Source organism: Juglans regia, chromosome 6 (genome assembly GCF_001411555.2).
Source record: "Juglans regia cultivar Chandler chromosome 6, Walnut 2.0, whole genome shotgun sequence".
Taxonomy (NCBI): Eukaryota; Viridiplantae; Streptophyta; class Magnoliopsida; order Fagales; family Juglandaceae; genus Juglans; species Juglans regia.
In genome coordinates, this window is record NC_049906.1 from 24,851,032 (window position 1) to 24,868,916 (window position 17,885).

The window sequence follows — 17,885 nt, forward strand, 5'->3', positions numbered from 1 at the left end:
GTTGGGCGCACAATCAAATGTGACAACTACTGAAGATTGAAGGTTGAAGCAACAAATATGAAGATCACTCCCAATTTGTTGTCATTTATCTATAATATATATATATATATATATATATATATATATATATTTGCATTGTTGCTATGTTTAAGGCAATTTGTTTTGATTTATTTATTTTATGTTTTTTACTTTCGTTTTGCTATGCTTAAGACAATTTGTTTTTTATTTTTTTTTGTAATATGTATTATGTAATACTAAACATCTAGTGAAGTTATTTTTATTTTTTTTAATTATGTAGTAAGTAGTAAGTAACATAGTTACTAGTTAGTAATAGTGGAAAATTACAAATGTCATTAAAATTAAAATGAAATTGACTATTTAAAATGGGTTTTAAAAATTCAGTAAATTTGAATTTGAAATCAACTAAAAAAAAGCTAAAAAAGATCTTGGATAATGAATTGAGAAAAAAAAGCCCAAAAAAAAATGTTGAATTGGGCAAGAACAAAGGCCTAAAAAAGGGCCCAAACCAGCCAAACCGCCGGTTTCACCCCTCTGCATCGATCGGTTTTAGCCAATTTTTAGTGATAAAACTGATTGGTCGGTCGGTCTCGATTTTGGACCAAAACCGAATTGACCGATTCATTTTTCAGCCCTACTCACCACAGGTCAAGAAACTGCTCTCCATGGGAGCCCCTCGCCGCAGCTCAGCTCGAAAACCTCTTTCGTCACCTTCACCAGTGCTCGCCAAGGAAGCTCATCGCCATAGAAGCCAATGCAATTGTAGTGCATCTCGCCACCCTATGGCGAGCAACACCTTGCCAGATTCACATAAGTGCAGATAATATTTTTCGGTTATTAGCTGTGTAGATGACGGGCGGTGCCTCTTGGCGGGCAATGAAAGCAGTTTCATTACTGCCAAACAAAACCAACTCCTCTAGGCGAGCAACAAGACCAACGTCTCTAGCAGCAAACAAAAATTCAGTAATCCACCGTGCAACAACAAGGCCTTGGGCGAGCAACCAGACCAACTCCTCTAGCAACAAACACAGCCGGGAAAAATGGGAAGCAGTAGCAAAATTACTCTGGAACATACTTTGTTGGAAATCACTCTCGCGGTGCGGTGTTACACCGCTTACAAAGCCCCTTTCAAGCATCTTAATCTGTCTTCATTAGAATAGAAAGTTTGGTATTGCTGGCATCCCGAACCTTCATCAATGCCAAAGCATGGCTGCCCGCAGGCATCGCCTGTGTGTCATCGGCCTTCACCACACTCTACCAGAATGGCTCAAGTCTACAAATCTCAAACTTGTAATTTGTATCATGCTAACCTATTTGGTTTTAGCTGAAACTTCTCAGGACAGTCAAACTCAGCCTCTCCACAACAATGCGGTCGAGTATCCCCTCAAACACCAAAGTCGAGTCCTTAGACTCGCGGTGACCAATGAGCCTCAAACATCAAAGTTGAGTCCCTAGACTAGTGGTGAACAACATCCCCACCAAAGTACGACCTTTACAATTAGCCACAAGTGTCGAGTCCAAAGACTTGTGGTGCAACGCATGTGCGTGGAGGTCAGAAGACCTCACGACCTCTACAGTTTTCCACTAGTATTAAGTCCAAAGACTTGTGGTGCACTCAACGAGTGTGGAGTTCAGAAGATCCCACGACCTCTACAGTTAGCCAAGAGCGTCAAGTCCAAAGACTCGCGGTGCAATGCATGAGCGTGGAGGTCGAAAGACCCCACGACCTCTATAGTCAGCTACCAGTGTCGAGTCCAAAGACTCGCGATGCAACAGATGGGCGTGAAGGCCACAAGACCCTATGATCTCTACAGTCAGTCACTAGTCTCGAGTCCAAAGACTTGCGATGCACTCAACGAGCATGGAGGTCAGAAGACCTCATGACCTCTACAGCTAGCCACCAGTGTCGAGTCCAAAGACTCACTGCACTCAACGGGTGTGGAGGTCAGAAGACCTCATGACTCCCTTACTTAGCCACCAAAATCAAGTCTAACGACTCGCGATGCAGTCAACAGGCGGGAAAGGTCAAGGACCGCCCGACCTCCCAAACGCTTAAAAGGCAGGCAACTCTCTGAACTACCTGACCTCTCTCATATGGATAGCAATACAAGCACAAGATCTTCTCCAGCAAACACCGAGTGTTTATGCTCGAGCCACAACCGCCGCCAACGGGTTACCTTTGGGAACGAGGCACCGAGCTCTACAACCACCTTGCGTGGGTGTCCTTCGGGAATGAGTCGACGGGCTCAATAACCACCTAAGATGGATCTGGGGGTTGATGAGTACCATGACCGCTTAAACGCGGGTTTCTACAAGCAAACAACAAAACGAGAAGACAACAACAATTTACACCAAGGGGGTAGAAATCCCTACTACCAACAAAAACAAAAACGATCACAAAAATACACACAAAAACCAATCATGAAAAAATAAACAATCTCTTAGGCAAACATCTACACAAATAAAAAAACTCAAAGTTGAGCCCCGCGTTCGCCACTACCATGGTTGAGTATATCTCTCGTCAAAGCATAACTCCACACTCACACTTATTGCGATCGAGTACACCTCCCACTTATCTCCCCAATCTGAGCTCCTCACTGTTTAGCACAAAACAAATAGAAAATCAGAAAACAAACAGAAAATCGGGACCAAACAGAAAACTAGGAAATAAACAGAAAATTGGAGACCAAATAGGAAACCAGGAATCAATATTTAAAATTCATTCTGCAGATTATTGACTTGAAGATTCTCAAGACCTTCTTGTTCAGCAAATCACCCTTAAGAATCGTGGGCATCTGTAGGAGTCAAATCAGCAGGCTATAATTTAGTGTTGAGATCAAGCCAAAAATAAGCTAAGAGATAAAACCAAGAAGATATAGGACAAGTTGACTCAGACTCCTAAAAAAAAAAGGCTTCACAAGGCAATCACTCCAAGGAAATAGACCCCCTATATATGAGGAGATCCTCCACAAAACGGACGAATTCTCCAAAAGCTCTATCTACAGAAGCTCCCTATGCCAAACTTCACCACACATAGCGACTCCAAAGGTTCTCTCCTAAATTTATCTATTGTATTGTGCGATATGTGAGCCATGAGAGATTGTAAAATCACCCATAATAGTGGATTTCGCCTCGAAACAACCCGTGGACGTAGGCATTATGTTGAACCATGTAAATCCATGTGTCTCTTTTTATTACTTTTATTCGCTTATTTATTATTTATCATATAGATGAATGCGAAGAACACCATTTCGAAGCCCAAATCATCTCGTGGGCCGGGGATAATTCTTTTCTCCCTTCCGGTCTATTATGCAAATTAAGGCATTAACACTAGATTTATGCAAAGTTTGAAAAACAAACCCATCAAATTTAAGTTTCCATTTTCCAAGTGGGGTTGCCAACACAACAAATGAGCCTTCTTTGTCACCATCTGATAATTTATAACAAAATTGGTAGCTCTTAACATATGCAAGACAACCATAAACTATATCTTTCGGAAAAATGTCAAAATTCTAAAATAATCATAAATTGCTACTTTTCCATATACCCCAAGCAATAGTAAAAAATCGAGAGAGTAATACCAGATTAGATTTCTGCATAATTTCCCATACCTACGAATCAAAACTAACCATTTGGTTAAGAGAGACCTTACCCAAATCCAATTGATCCATCCATATTTGACTAACTGTAGGACAGAGACATAAAGCATGGAAATTATCCTCCACATCTTGCTTATAGAAAGTACATATACCATTATTAATAATATGCCTATGAAATAGATTTTGTTTGGTAGGTAAGCTATTACCACATGCTCTCCATATGAGGGTCTTGAGCTTATTAGGTAGTTGAAGGTGCCAAATAATTTTTTAGAATTGATTATTTACTTGACTCTCAGAACTAGCAGCCTCTTCCACCACACACTTAATATGTAAAGCAACATGGTAAGCTGACTTTATAGTAAACATTCCTATTACAACCCCAAACTAAATGATCTTCACCTCTACATAGGAATAATGAGATTTTTAGAATATCAGCAACCTCAATAAGAGTAAAAGCACGTCTTTCCAAATCGTGATTCCACCCTCCTGAAGAAGGATCTAGTAGCTTAGCAACTTGTGCATTTTGAGATGATGTATTACACTTGGTGATAACCTTTATGTTATGAGAGTTAGGTACCTAGTTATCCTCTCAAACCCTTATCTGATCCTTTTGTCCTATACTCCATAAACAACATGATTGTAACACTTTTTTGGCTTTACAAATACATCTCCAAGCAAAAGAAGGATTACAACCCAAATTCAAATGCAGAAAATTACACTTTGAAAAATACTTGGCTTTAAAAACTTGTTAAAACAAGGAATCAGTATGATGAAGAAGTCTCCAACCTTGTTTTGATAATAGAGCCAAATTAAAAAACCTCAAGATCCTTGAACTCCATTCCTTCCTTGATCCCAACATACCCAATGAACTCTTCTTTCTTCTCATCGCCAGCCCCACTAGAGTTAGCTTGAAACAACTCATAGTATAATTTGGAATATCATGCAGAACTGCTTTGATGAGTACTTCATGACCTACCTGTGACAGAAGCTTTTCCTTCCACCCTTGGAGCTTTGCCAAGATCTTCTCCCTAACGTCTCGAAAGGTATGAGATTTAGATCTACCAAAAAAAGATGAAAAACCAAGATATTTATCAGGAGATCTAATGGGTTACACACCCCAAAGTTCTTTAATACTATTCATCTCATCAACCCCCATATTTTTACTAAAAAACAACTCAGTTTTCTCCATAATAAGTTGTTGCCCTGAAGCTACCCCATAAATTCACAAAAATGTGCTGAAGTTTCTCAATAACAGCCTTCGATGCTTGGCATCAATTGTTTTGGGCTCTAGAATGATGTTCTTAGTTTTTGATCATCACATGCATTTTGAACTTAGTCATGTTTAAAGATAAGGAAACAAGCTTGCAGATGGACTTGCTAACATTGGTTTTTTAGCCCTTGATAAATAAGGATTATCCAACTTTCAACTTTAATGTTTTTTTTTTTTTGTAATTTTCACTTTTTACCAAATTAGTCCTTTGATGTACTTTGTATATATAGAATGCAGTAGTTACCTTTAGAAGATTGGTTTCGATGTTCTTTGTTATTCGAAGCTCTTAGATTTAAAAAGTATTCATTTGCTAAAAGTAAGGACTTGCATAGAAAATTGGAGCATTGTCTTGTCAATTTTCTTCTTTTAAAGTATCATAGCTTCACCCATCTTGTTCAATTATTGTTTCTCAAAAGATACCGATCAAATAATTAAAAATGTAACCACCCCTTTTAACATAGCCGATCTTGACTCTGTTCCTCCTAAGAGGCATGGATAATCACTTTAGAGTCATTGTACTTCCTATTTTACTACTCTAAAATCCATCTTTGCACTGTCTATACAAGCAAGTAGCAGAATATGAGCTTTGGAATCATGCATGATGAACTTCGACCTTTGGAAGATAATCATACTTGGGTTTTAGTATCTAAACCATCCGATACACGAGTTATTAGCAATAAGTAGATCTTTTGTCAAGTTACATTTTGATGGTAATCTATGTTGATGTCTTTTTCCATTGGGGTCCAGGCCCAACAATACGATTGCATGGCCTATGATGTTGACTTAGGTGTTGATACGGTGCTTGGATGTTCATCCATGAAATACATCTTGAGTACCCTAATAAGGCAAGATGACAGACCACCAATGGAGTTGAGTAGAAAGAAAGATTGAGGGACACTCCATTGGTGCAGTGAGGAGATTGACTGTGGGTGCCACAAAGTGCAGCTAGTCCAACATGTGGGCGAGCAAGAACCTTGTGAACTTCCTAGTAGATATGTCCTCGAGCGAGGTGGAGATGAAAGTCTCGTACCATGGTAGGCGAGCTAGAAAATTCACCTACTATGAAGGCGAGAATGAGGAGCTGAACAAGCCAATGGCACTGATAGGCCAGAGCTACTCACCCAGGGTGAGTACAGTCTATGATAGACCAATCAGACATGAAAGTTTTTCTGAACAACATGGAAGAGGCTTAGACAAGTGGTAGTGCAGTGCACAGAAGCCCACACTCTATCTGAAGGATCACATCCAGAGTGGGTTTGTAATGAAAGATGAAGGCACGACAAGTCATATAATTTGAACCCAGAGATATGGCTTGAAGCCACGTGGAAGATCCTCACTCAAGGATAGGCTAAGGAGTTGGCAGACCGTAGGGAAGGGCGGACCATGTCCTAACCACCTGTTTCTGTCATCCTGCAGTTTGACAGATGGGGTGGAAGGACTCCTATTCAAGCATATCTGGAATCAGAGATATGCCAGGAGGATGCCTGATAGTCGCACCATATATACCATATATATAAGGGATTTGGACATTGGGACATAATCTCACTTAAAAGATCTTAGACACCTACAATCTCATGTAGCCAAAAGCTACCAAGGGAACATGGAAGGGAGGGACGCGACCAAAGTTGTGAGGTAGCTTAGCTTCTACGACAAGCATGGGGAATGTGGGGTTGAATGTTGTTGGTAAGAAGCATTTGTAGTTCCAATACCTTTCCCCTTTCCGAACATAATTAAATAGGTTTTTGAAACATTATGTTTATCTTATATTTCTTGCTTTCTGAGACTTTGAATGTGTTTTATGTTTTTATTGAATCATGATCTCATTGTGAATATCTATATTTTTGTACGAGTATTGTGTACCGTGCCTTAACCTTCATGGGGCGGGACGAAGTTCCCCATGCCTATTTTGGCGAGACGTCGCCATGAGCTTCAAACGGTTAGAGGGATTCCCTGTGAATGATGGGGGTGGTTCAATATCTTGTTTGGCTAAACTTGATAGTCAAGATGTAGAATCCCCCATTGTATCATGTGTTGGCATCTTTGAGTTGGTTGACCGGGTAGACGTTCCCCAGTGCAACATGTAGTCTCTGTGTGAGAAGTCGACCTGCGTTGGGGGTACAGGCGAGTTGGCTTGCACCAAGACGAATGATGGAGCTCTCCTATGTTTGCCCATCAGGCGATGAAATTAATAACTGTGTGATGAATATTTATGTGATGGGCCTTTATGTGTTGACCATTGTACTAGTAAATCGATATGACCAATGGATTTAACCTACTGAGCGATGGGTGATTATTTGCCTAAATATTATCTGAAGCTTTAAGGTATTTTGTGTTTAAAGGGTAATTCCTTAGAGGGTGATTTCTTGCCATACTTATATACATATATATATATATATATCTATGGGTTTAACTAAAAGGGTGATTCCTTTTCATTTTTTACAAACTCATGTGTCTATGTCCATGAGGGTGATTCCTCGCCAAGGCATGTATGCATGTGCCCCTCACTATTTACATGAACTGCTCATTGCATCTTCAAGAGTATTATCTCTCATTAGAAGTCTTGTCATGGCTATCTAACCTATCTATGATTTCTCTTTTGAAACCATAGACTGTGATGCAGAGTTAGAATTAGGAGAAATGCCCGAGGAGGAGGAGCCAAACCCACCTGAACCTTGAAGACGAAGGCCGTCTATGTCATAGGTGCCATGCACTATTTTGAGTTGTACTTAGACTTAGGAAAGGGGCGACCACTATATTCGGTCTGCCACTTATTAGGCAATTTTCGATTGTATGTAATTTTGAATTGAAGATGATAAGGAATGACAATAATGTTATTTTAAATGTGTTTTAGACTCTGGTATTGGAAGGCCCAGTTATCGACTAAACCTTTATCATTTTTGCTGCAATTTTATATCCATGACCCACATGTGCACTTTCATCTGGATGAGGCACGCCTTACCCGACACCCATGACACCATGGAACCTTGACTAAATTATTACACGAGGGATGAAGCGCGACATAAATAGTAAATAAAGTGTGGAATGAAAATAAAGAGAGAGACACAGAGAGTTACGTGGTCTGGCATAAAAGTCTTTTTCCATAGATTGTTTGGGGGTGAAATCCACTATATTGAATGACTTTATATTCCCTCATGGCCTTCATAGTTGTCAATGCAATGGAGAAGATAGGATTTGAGGGAGTTTGAACAAGATGCCATCTTTGTAGAAATCTCGAGAGGGAGAGCCGATAATCCCTCTTGATTTGTAGAGATTTTCACCTTTTATAGAAGTCTTTTGCATTCTTTGGAGTAATTGAGTTCTACTTATCTTATATCACTTTTGTCAGTCAACTTTTCATATCTTTATATCTTCCTTTTATTCTTGGTAATGGGCTGGACCCTAATTCATTTCATATTCAAGATATGCCTGCGATTCTTAAGGTCAACTTGTCCAGCAAGAAGACCTTGAGAATCTTCAAGTCAACGATGATAGACATAGTCTATGAAAACTATAGAAAAATAAATTCTAGGAACTTTTTCCTGATTTTCTATTTACATGTAATACAATAAAGATCTCTGAGGGCAGACCTCAAGGAGATATGTAAATACTTGTACGGGTACCTGAGGATGAGATTTTAGGATGTTTGTTTGTGTGAGCGTATATATGATAACTGATCACACTGATGCTCATGTGTGACTGCTTGTCGTTATTGAAAAACACATACTTCTTTCTTGGTGATCGTTCTTGTTTTCATTGGTACTAGAGGGTTTCTTTCCTCCTTGAGGCGATTTCACGTTGGAGTTGTTTTGGTGTTAAGGTTTGGGTTAATTTGTTGTAACCTACAGTAAGTAGTCAAGGAACTCATCGACCCACTAAGTCCATCTCAAGTAGTTCCTGAGCCTGTCACCTCGTTCTTGAAGGCATCATGCGAGGCGGTCATGGATCTTGGAGGCTTGTTCCTGGAGATAACCCACTGACAGCAATTATAGTGAGAGTATTAACCTTAATCGGATGCACGTGTGCTAACATCTCTAGTTGACGTAGTAGGAGGATTGCTTGATCGCTTTGCTGAGGTAGCGGGAGGGTTTCTCAATCGCTTTGCTGAGGCTCAAGTGTTAACCTCAATCGTATGTGCATGGATTAACCTTGGTCGCCTTTTTTTGTGGGGGCCCCTAGTTCTTGACTCTTTGGGGTGGCTCGGGTTTTTGTGTGAGTGTTTACCTCTATTTTTGGTAGTGCGAGTGCTAAGCCCGATCACATGCGTGTGCATTTGCCTCGATCGCTAGTTTTGCAGGGGGCCCGAGGGCTTAACTCTAGGCAAACTCGATTTTCTTGTGTGAGTGTTAGCCTTAGTCGCATGTGTGTACACTAACATTTCTCGCTTGATGGGAGGCTTGCTCTACCACTCCACTATGGTAGGAGGCATGCTCAACTGCATTGCTGTGACAAAAGCGTATGTGGTTTGCCATGGTGCGAGGTGTGCTTGACTGCGCTACTGTGTCAAGAGGTGTGCTCAATCATGCTACTGTGGCGAAGGTGTATGTGTCCCTTGTTTGCTTGGTGGGAGGTCCTTGACTCTAAGATGACACGACCATTCTGAGAAGTTTTCACCAAAAATCAAACTGTTTAGTATAAATAATCCAAATAACGAATTTGAGATTTGAAGACGGCCTTGCCTTGGTGATAATGAAGATCTAGCGTGGTTGAGCGAGTGTCTAGAGTGGCCTATCTAGGTGAAGGGACTTGAGGTGCTCGAGTTTTGCTTGAGGCTGACCCTCTAGCTAGTGCTCTAGGTTAGCCCTTGTTGCTTAGGAGAGAATTATTGCTTGACGCGGTGCTTTGTTGCTCAACTAGTTCCTTTGTTGCTCAGGAGAGTGTTGTTGCTCGACAAGTTACTTGGTTGCTCAAGAGAACCTTCTTGTTTGGGAAGAGTGTTGTTCCTTAGGGAAGTTTTCTTGCTCGGAGATCCTTGTAGCTCAAAAGAGCATTGTTGCTAGGGATAAGTGTTGTTCGTCGGGGTGCCATTTGCAGTGGTTCCTTTGTTATAATTGCAAAGTCTCCTCGTGTCTCGGAGTTGGCTATTGTAGCCACCATTTGTAGATGCAAGTAAAACATATAGGTCCCACAGACGACGCTAAACTGTTGATGCATTCTTCCGATGGGCTCGGAGCCAAACAATACGATTGAATGGGCCACAAGGATGGTTTGAGCATTGATACGATGCTCAAATGTTCATCCATGAAATAAATAGTAAATAAAGCATATGAAATGTAAATAAAGAGAGAGACACAAAGACTTCCGTGCTTTGGTATAAAAGCCTATGCCCACGGTCGTTTGGGGGCGGAACTCACTACATTGGATATTTTATAATCTCTCATGGCATCTCAAAGCTCTCAATATAATGGGAAATAGGATTTGAGAGAGTTTACAAAATATGTCGTCCCTGTAGAAATCTAGAGAGGGGGAGCCGATAACCCCTCTTGATTTGTAGAGATTATAGATGTCTATTTCTTTTTTTGGAGTAATTGAATCCTACTTGCCTTATATCACTTTTGTTGGTCAACATTCCTTGTCTTTATTCCTTTCTTTTATTTCTGGCAATGGGATGAACCCTAGTTCATTTCATATCCAACAATCTAAATAGATATAATGCTCGCCTTTTGGCTCAACAATTGTAGTTTTAATCATTTGTCATAATGTAAAATAGATTCAAAAAACACTTCTTCCATGATCGGGGAATCTATATTCCATACATATGAAGCGAACCACAGGTGTTGAGCTATTAGACCCAAATCTTGTTTGTTGGCCTCAAAAGTGTCTATAACATGGACATCCGTGCGTACATCGTTAATCTTTGAGTTAATTGAGATGATAAGTTATGTTGATAATAAATATGAGTGATAATGAAGTGGAAGTACTGGAAATTAAAATAGAATCCCATGGATTCAATTCTCTGTTTGAAAAGCTTGCTAAGTTGAAAAGATGTTGTCATTTTTTTTAATCTTGTGGACTAATTCCAAGTGTGAAATTTTAGGATTTAGAATTTAACACATGAAGGGATTATTCTAGACAAATTTATGAGTTTTGGAATCAATATGATAGGGTTTAAAATGATCAAAATTAGGGTTTCTGTACTGTAGTGGGTTTGCGACCGACATGATATGTTGATTTTATTGAAGGAGTTCTATGCAGAATAAGGTTATACAATTTTAAGGGATTGGCAAGGATAGAATAAGGACTTACTTGAAATTTTTTTTTTTGTGGAGATTTTATAAGCTTAAGCTAATAAAATCCTAAAGAGTTCTTATGATATCAAATATGGTTAAAGATATGCTAGTTAAGGAGAAAATAGAACCAGTTTGAAATCATTTGGAGTTATGAGTTAGATATGATATCTACACGTACTTCACTACTTTGTGCAAGCTGAATTATAAGTAAACCTTGTCAGTGTAAAGTGACATGTACATTAGTCAAATATTTGTGAGATTTGAAGATAAATTAACTCTTAAAACCAGATTATGAAATAAGTAAATAAAGTGTTAAAGGTTCAATCTATAGATAACAGGGAAATTGAATGAAGACAATGACAAAACATAAGATGATAGTTATTAGACATTATAGTATAAGTCTAGGGGTTGCAATTAAGATTGTTCACCTGAGTTCTGGATTGGGTACCCGGGTATACCCGGAACCGGACCCGAGTTTCAATTATGACCCAGGCCGAAACCCAGATAAAATCGGATTTTGAAACCCAGAAACTCGAATTGTACCTAGTTTTATTTTATTTTATTTATTTATAATAAATGCCTATATGTATTAATTTTTTTTAAGAAAAAATAATGTTGAAAAGAATGATAGTATTGAACATGGTCCATAACAATAAAAATAGATCAAAATGGAAAACTAAATTTTATATAAAAAATAACTAAAACTAGAAACAACCAATTACCTTGTTAACTAAATACATGTAAAAGAAAAGAAAAGAAATCCAATATCCATCATGTAAAGTGCATGCAACACACAATGCAATCCACTACTTATAACATTATTTGGTATTTATACATACATTACAAAATACTAAATATTCTATTAATAACAATGAAGTAGTACTCCACGACTCCATATAAATGAATCACTTAAGGTCTTGCATGTTGGGTTGATGTGGTGGTGAAGAGCCTCCAACTTGAAGAAACAACATGATAACATTGCTAGCAACAGCAGTAGCAACAAACATCCAAGCAGAAAACAGAAGAACAACAACAAGCATCAGAGCAGCATATATATACAGCTTGAAGAAATAGAATGACAGCAACGGCCGCAACAACAGTAAGCATCCAGGTTTCCACCAACATCAACCCACATCTCCAATTGTAATCCACAATAACTAATGTTATAAACCATACAATCAGAGCAACACATTGATCACTGGAAGTATCAAGACAACATAATAGGATCATCCATACTGCTTGACCTAGACAAGAGCATGTGCCCTTGATCATGTTGGAAATACCCATTCCAGGGCTCCATATATACCACTCTGAAGGAAGTCCCAAATTCTTGTATGTTGCCGCTGGTTCCACCCCTTTGTATATGAAACACATTAGTTCTATATGAGTGTTTGATTGTAAGAGCCCATAGACATATTTACATAAAAATATGACATTCGTTATCAATATTAATATGTAAATGAAGATTGAATTGCTTATCATCTCTTGAAGGTGCATGTAGTTCTTGAAGGAACACTCAAATATAAAAAGGTTTCATGCGTTAATATTGCTGAGAGATTAAAATGGTAAGAACCTCGAGTATCCTTTTTTTTTTTTCCATTTCAAAACAATCAAATACATTTCCAATTACATAATAGTATTGCACACAAATTCGCCTGATCCTTTGATGTGTGCCATTTAAGGCTTGATCTATAAATTAAAAAGAACAATTATTTTATGGAGACAAACGCAGCATGATAACACCACTCACTATCCTTCCTCCCATAACTAACTAATAAATTTTGAAATGTTCATGCATCATGCGTTCATTGAAGCCAATTAATTAGCACAAATAAAAAACAAAAACTATGAGGCTTGGGATTTGTGTTTTACCTCTCTAACAGGCCCAACTAATTAGGAGATGTTTGGAAAATGAGATGAGATTATAATTTTGTGAATAATAGTAAGATAGTTTCAGTTAAGTATTTGTTGGGTTTTGGAAAAAGAGAGTGAAAAAGTTGAATAAAAAATATTGTTATAATATAATTTCTTAATATAATTTTTGTTTTGAGATTTGAAAAAGTTGGAATGGTTTTTATTTTTTATTTGAAAGTTTGGGAAAGTTGTAATGATTAGTTTGAAAAAGTTGTAATGATTAGTTTGAAAGTGTTTGTATTTGAATAATGTTTGGAAAGAAAATGAGATGTGATGAGATGAAAAACTTTTCCAAACATTCCCTTAGATATCTCCCCCTTGTACTTGTACCTAACTAGGATCTACATCCTAATCAAAACTAACTAGAAAATTTGTTAGGAAAAAATGTACTATTCTATAAAAATCGAAATGCAAGGCAATGTGTACTACTGCTTGGCCCACATTGTACAGACAGATACCAGCTTGTTCACATGCTCGACCATGCCATAGACTGTCGCATCCACATCCCCAATGAGGTCCAAGGTTTCATGTCCTCTTAAAATCCGGAAAGAAATGAGCAAAGAAAACAGTAAAATGTCATATAATACAACCACCATCATTAAATGCATTTTTTTTTTCTGAATTAAAAGGGAGGCAGGGTGACCAGCATAGCAACCCTTCTTGGGTATGATCATAGGAGCTCCTCTCCGCTATGGAATGTCTGGTTTGATCCATAGCTACTGTCCCAAGGGCGAGCCCATCACCACAACACCTCCAAAGTATCCAACTGGTGCAAAGCCCATCTCATAGCCTAAAGGTCAGGCTTTACTACCAAAAATGGTTTCAACTTATGTTGTGACTCGAACTCTTGATCTTGAAGCAATGAAATACCAGCTTATACCAACTGAGCTATCACCTTGGTGGTCATCATTAAATGCATCATATTATTAAAGAAGTATAGCCCAGATAAATTAAAATCAAGTCATACAAGCAACAAAACATAATTTTCATATAAATAAAAATCCTGACAATAAGGTTCATTATATTCTGTAAATAGACTAATCTGTTCTAAATGCAACTGGACACATAAGACAAGCATGACCTGCAATGCAATGAACTGTTCTTCTCTTGTGTCACCCAAAGATTGCCACGCGTTCTTCGTTTATGTTCTCAAGTTGAGCCAAACCAAAAGCAAAGTTGCACAGAACTTCAAATACTTTCCCATAGGTTAGTCACTCACTCATAGTCTCCCAATTGAAGCTTCTCGAAGGACCTTCCATCTGACCTATTGAATAAGAAATAAAGGGGAAGAATACTCCAAAGAGAAATCGAATTTCAATTTATAGACTCAACTCAAACTCAAGATGAAGATAAACTCAAAGACAAACAGAATGAAAAAAGAAAGTTAGATTAAGAGCATTAGTAGTGGACTCAATAAAGTTTGGCCAAAATTTAGCTAGAGAATTCACTTTTATAAATTTAGCTAGCCACTTTTCAACAATACTAAATAGCATGTCTTGAAGTGTGGGGATTAAATGGAATTGTACTGAAGTTTGAAAAGCATGATAGTAATGTTGGGTTTTATCTGGACAAATTTTGTATATTTAATGTGTTGACTATGATAAATTATAAAGAGTGATGTATTGGGTTGAGTAAATAACCTTGTATTGAATGCGTGATATGTGTATGAAGCTTGTAAAGCTTTGTGAATGTGTGGTGTAGGTGTATAAATTGACAGATTTCATGTATTAGATGTGTTGGTTTGGATTACAAGGGAGTGGATGGTATGCATCTAGATAGATTTAATGTTTAATCTTTAGCTTCACTTATGTTGATGTTTGAGCATGGAATGAGTTGTAATTACATAATTATGCTTGAGTTTGGATTATGCTACGTAATTGAATTATATTGAGATGATTGATGTGAATATATGGAGTTGAGTTGGAGATAGGTTGTTTGGAAGTGTTGAGATTAAATGATGGAGTTGAAGTGAATTTGTACAGCATGATGATGATGTTGGTTTCTAAATGGACATATTTGTGTATATTAAATGTATGGAGTATGGATGAAGCTTGTAAGAACAAATGAATATTTTGAATATTTTGAATAGATTGTATGTTGATCTCAGATAATAAAGATGGTAGGGTTCATGTGTAAATTGATTGGGTGCATGTATTGGACATATTTGTGTACCTTGAATGTGTTATGTATGCGTGGAGCGTGTAAGAATAAGTGGATACTTAGATGGATTGTATGTTGATCTTAGGTGATAAAATGGGTAGGGTACATGTGTGTGTTTGGTGGATTGTATATATACACTTATTTTGGATTGTGTTATATATGTGTATGAGAAGAAGTGAATGAGAACTTAAGTTGATGTTGGATTGTGTATGTATGGAGGAAGAGTATTGTTTAAAGAATGGTATCATATTGTAGTTTGGATTTCATGGTGAAGCGGGATTAATTTGTAGGTTTGTTGAGTGATATTTTGGATGTTAAAGTGAAGCATAGGAGTTCACTTTATTAGTTGGAAATGAAGTTAGGCTTTTAGGTTCATAGTCTAGGCTTAGGATTTATGACAATGGTTATACTTCAAGGATTGAATGATGATTTGTATAAGTGAAATCAAATGGATATTACGAATTCCAAGAGGTGTAAGTTTGTACAATTAGGAAGGTCATGAAGAAGTATACGAGTAATAGTTGATGGGGATTATTTGGACAAGGACTAGTCTAAGTGGAGGAAGTTTAAGTAAAGAACCAATGGTAGGTTAAGGCCATTTGGAAGAGAATGCACTAAGAATAAGGAGTAGTTTTATTATGCAAGTTCTAAGTTTAATGTTCTTATGTAAATGGAACGAAAAATGACATTAAGGTTATGTATGCATGTAAGTTGCCATCTAACACACACATGAATGGACTGCATGAAATGAAAATGGCATGGAGTCCAAGTAAGTATTATGTTATATTCTTATAGAGTTTTCTAAATGTTATGAAAATGAAAATGAAATGCTTTTATAAGAAAAATGATCTTTTTATCAATGAAAGAAAAGGAAAATATGTTTTTAGAAATAAAATGATGTTTTATGAAGGTATGCTAAGGTATTAATATTTTAAAGTGTATGTATGTAATGACATTTTTTGGCAGCCCTTTTTTATGCACCCTAAGAATAGTTGTATGCATGCAAATTGATATTATATGTAGTACTTATTCCCTTTATGTTCTATGAAATGAAATGATGATGTTTATGCTTTATGTTATGAAATGATGTTTTATGAGATGGAATGGACTGATGAATGAAAAGAATGAAAAGGAATGGAATGAAAAAGAATGAAAGGAAATGAGTGTTTTAATGTATGAAGCTATGTAATGGCCATGACTGAATAAATGATGGTATCAATGGATTGGATAGATTGCAATATTGGGTAAATAGTACTGGTAGTGCACTCAGTTTGTCCCCTGACTGAGGGATTCTCAATCTGTGGCCACAGGCAGAATCGAGTCCAAAAGACTGCTAACCCCAACACAGAAGGTGTAATAGTGTATACCTACTAAATGAAAAGTGATAAGAGTAATTAGATGTATGAAACGTTATAGTTCTTTAAAGGAATGTACAAGGTGGGAAATGGAGAAATAGAAACATTTTTGAAGAAAAACCCCACATCGTAATATTTTCAAAGAAAGAAAATGTTTTATGTGAAGTATGTATATAAAGGAGAAATGCGTGAGTGAAACCTATGTTCGTATATTTTTACAGTATAAAGTAATGCTTACTGAATATTCGATTCATTTTGTTTTTATGTGTGCCCCACCCAAGAATGAAATGAGGATAAAGCATTAGGACATACATGATCCAATAAAGAGGTGACAGAAGCCTGGCAAGCTTTTAATAAATGTATGAAATCATATTTTGTAAAAAGACTTGTATTTTAATTTAATGAATACCGCTGCAAAACTCTCTTTTAGATTTTAATTATAGAATCTTTTGTATCCTAAGAAGGAAATGAAAAGTTTTAAAAAAGTTCAGTAATTCTAGTCTCATTTTTTAAAATTATTTTCTAACGTCCCACCACAAGGATGGGCGATACATCTATTGGGATTTTTAATGTGATATTGAGATATGAAATATTTTACTTATTAAGAGCATATACACTTTGGAGAAATGAATGATTGATTATGGAACTGAACTAATAGATGCTTTATCATGACACTACGCTGGGAGAAGGAGACTCTCAGTTGAACTCTCCTAACTACTTTGTAGTGAATAAAAGTTTAGTGGTATCTCTTAATGTGATGACATATAATCAATAACCTCGAGCGAGGCGTATGAGTCTCTAGCTATGGGCTTTGCATCTCCCTGGTGAAGATTATAGTAATGCTCTCAAACAGGGTGTACAAACCTCAGGCTGAGAACCATATAAAAATAATATTCGGTAGGAATGTATGGACCTTGGGCGAATAAGACAACAACTAGGACACTTGTACAGTATGGGGGGCCATAGAAATATTGTTTAATGTAAAAGTAAGAAAGACAAATAAATGGAAAAATGAATGGTTTTTAAGATAGAAATGCTCATGATGAAAGAATATTCTTGAGCTATTAAATGATTGTTTCATGTTTATGCTTTATATTCATTTTGACAAGTATGTCCTTCATGTTAATTCTTATTTTATATAATTTAAATTTTTATGCTTAAATATATGCGAAATACAAAATCCAATGCAATCACTTGTGTTGATACCATTTTCTGGAGGGGATGGAGCTCAACAATAAGGTTGAATGGTCCATTATGGTAGCTTTGGTGTTAATATGGTGCCTATCCATCAAGTAAATAATAACTAAAGCATATAAATATAAATATAAATAAATAAAGAGAC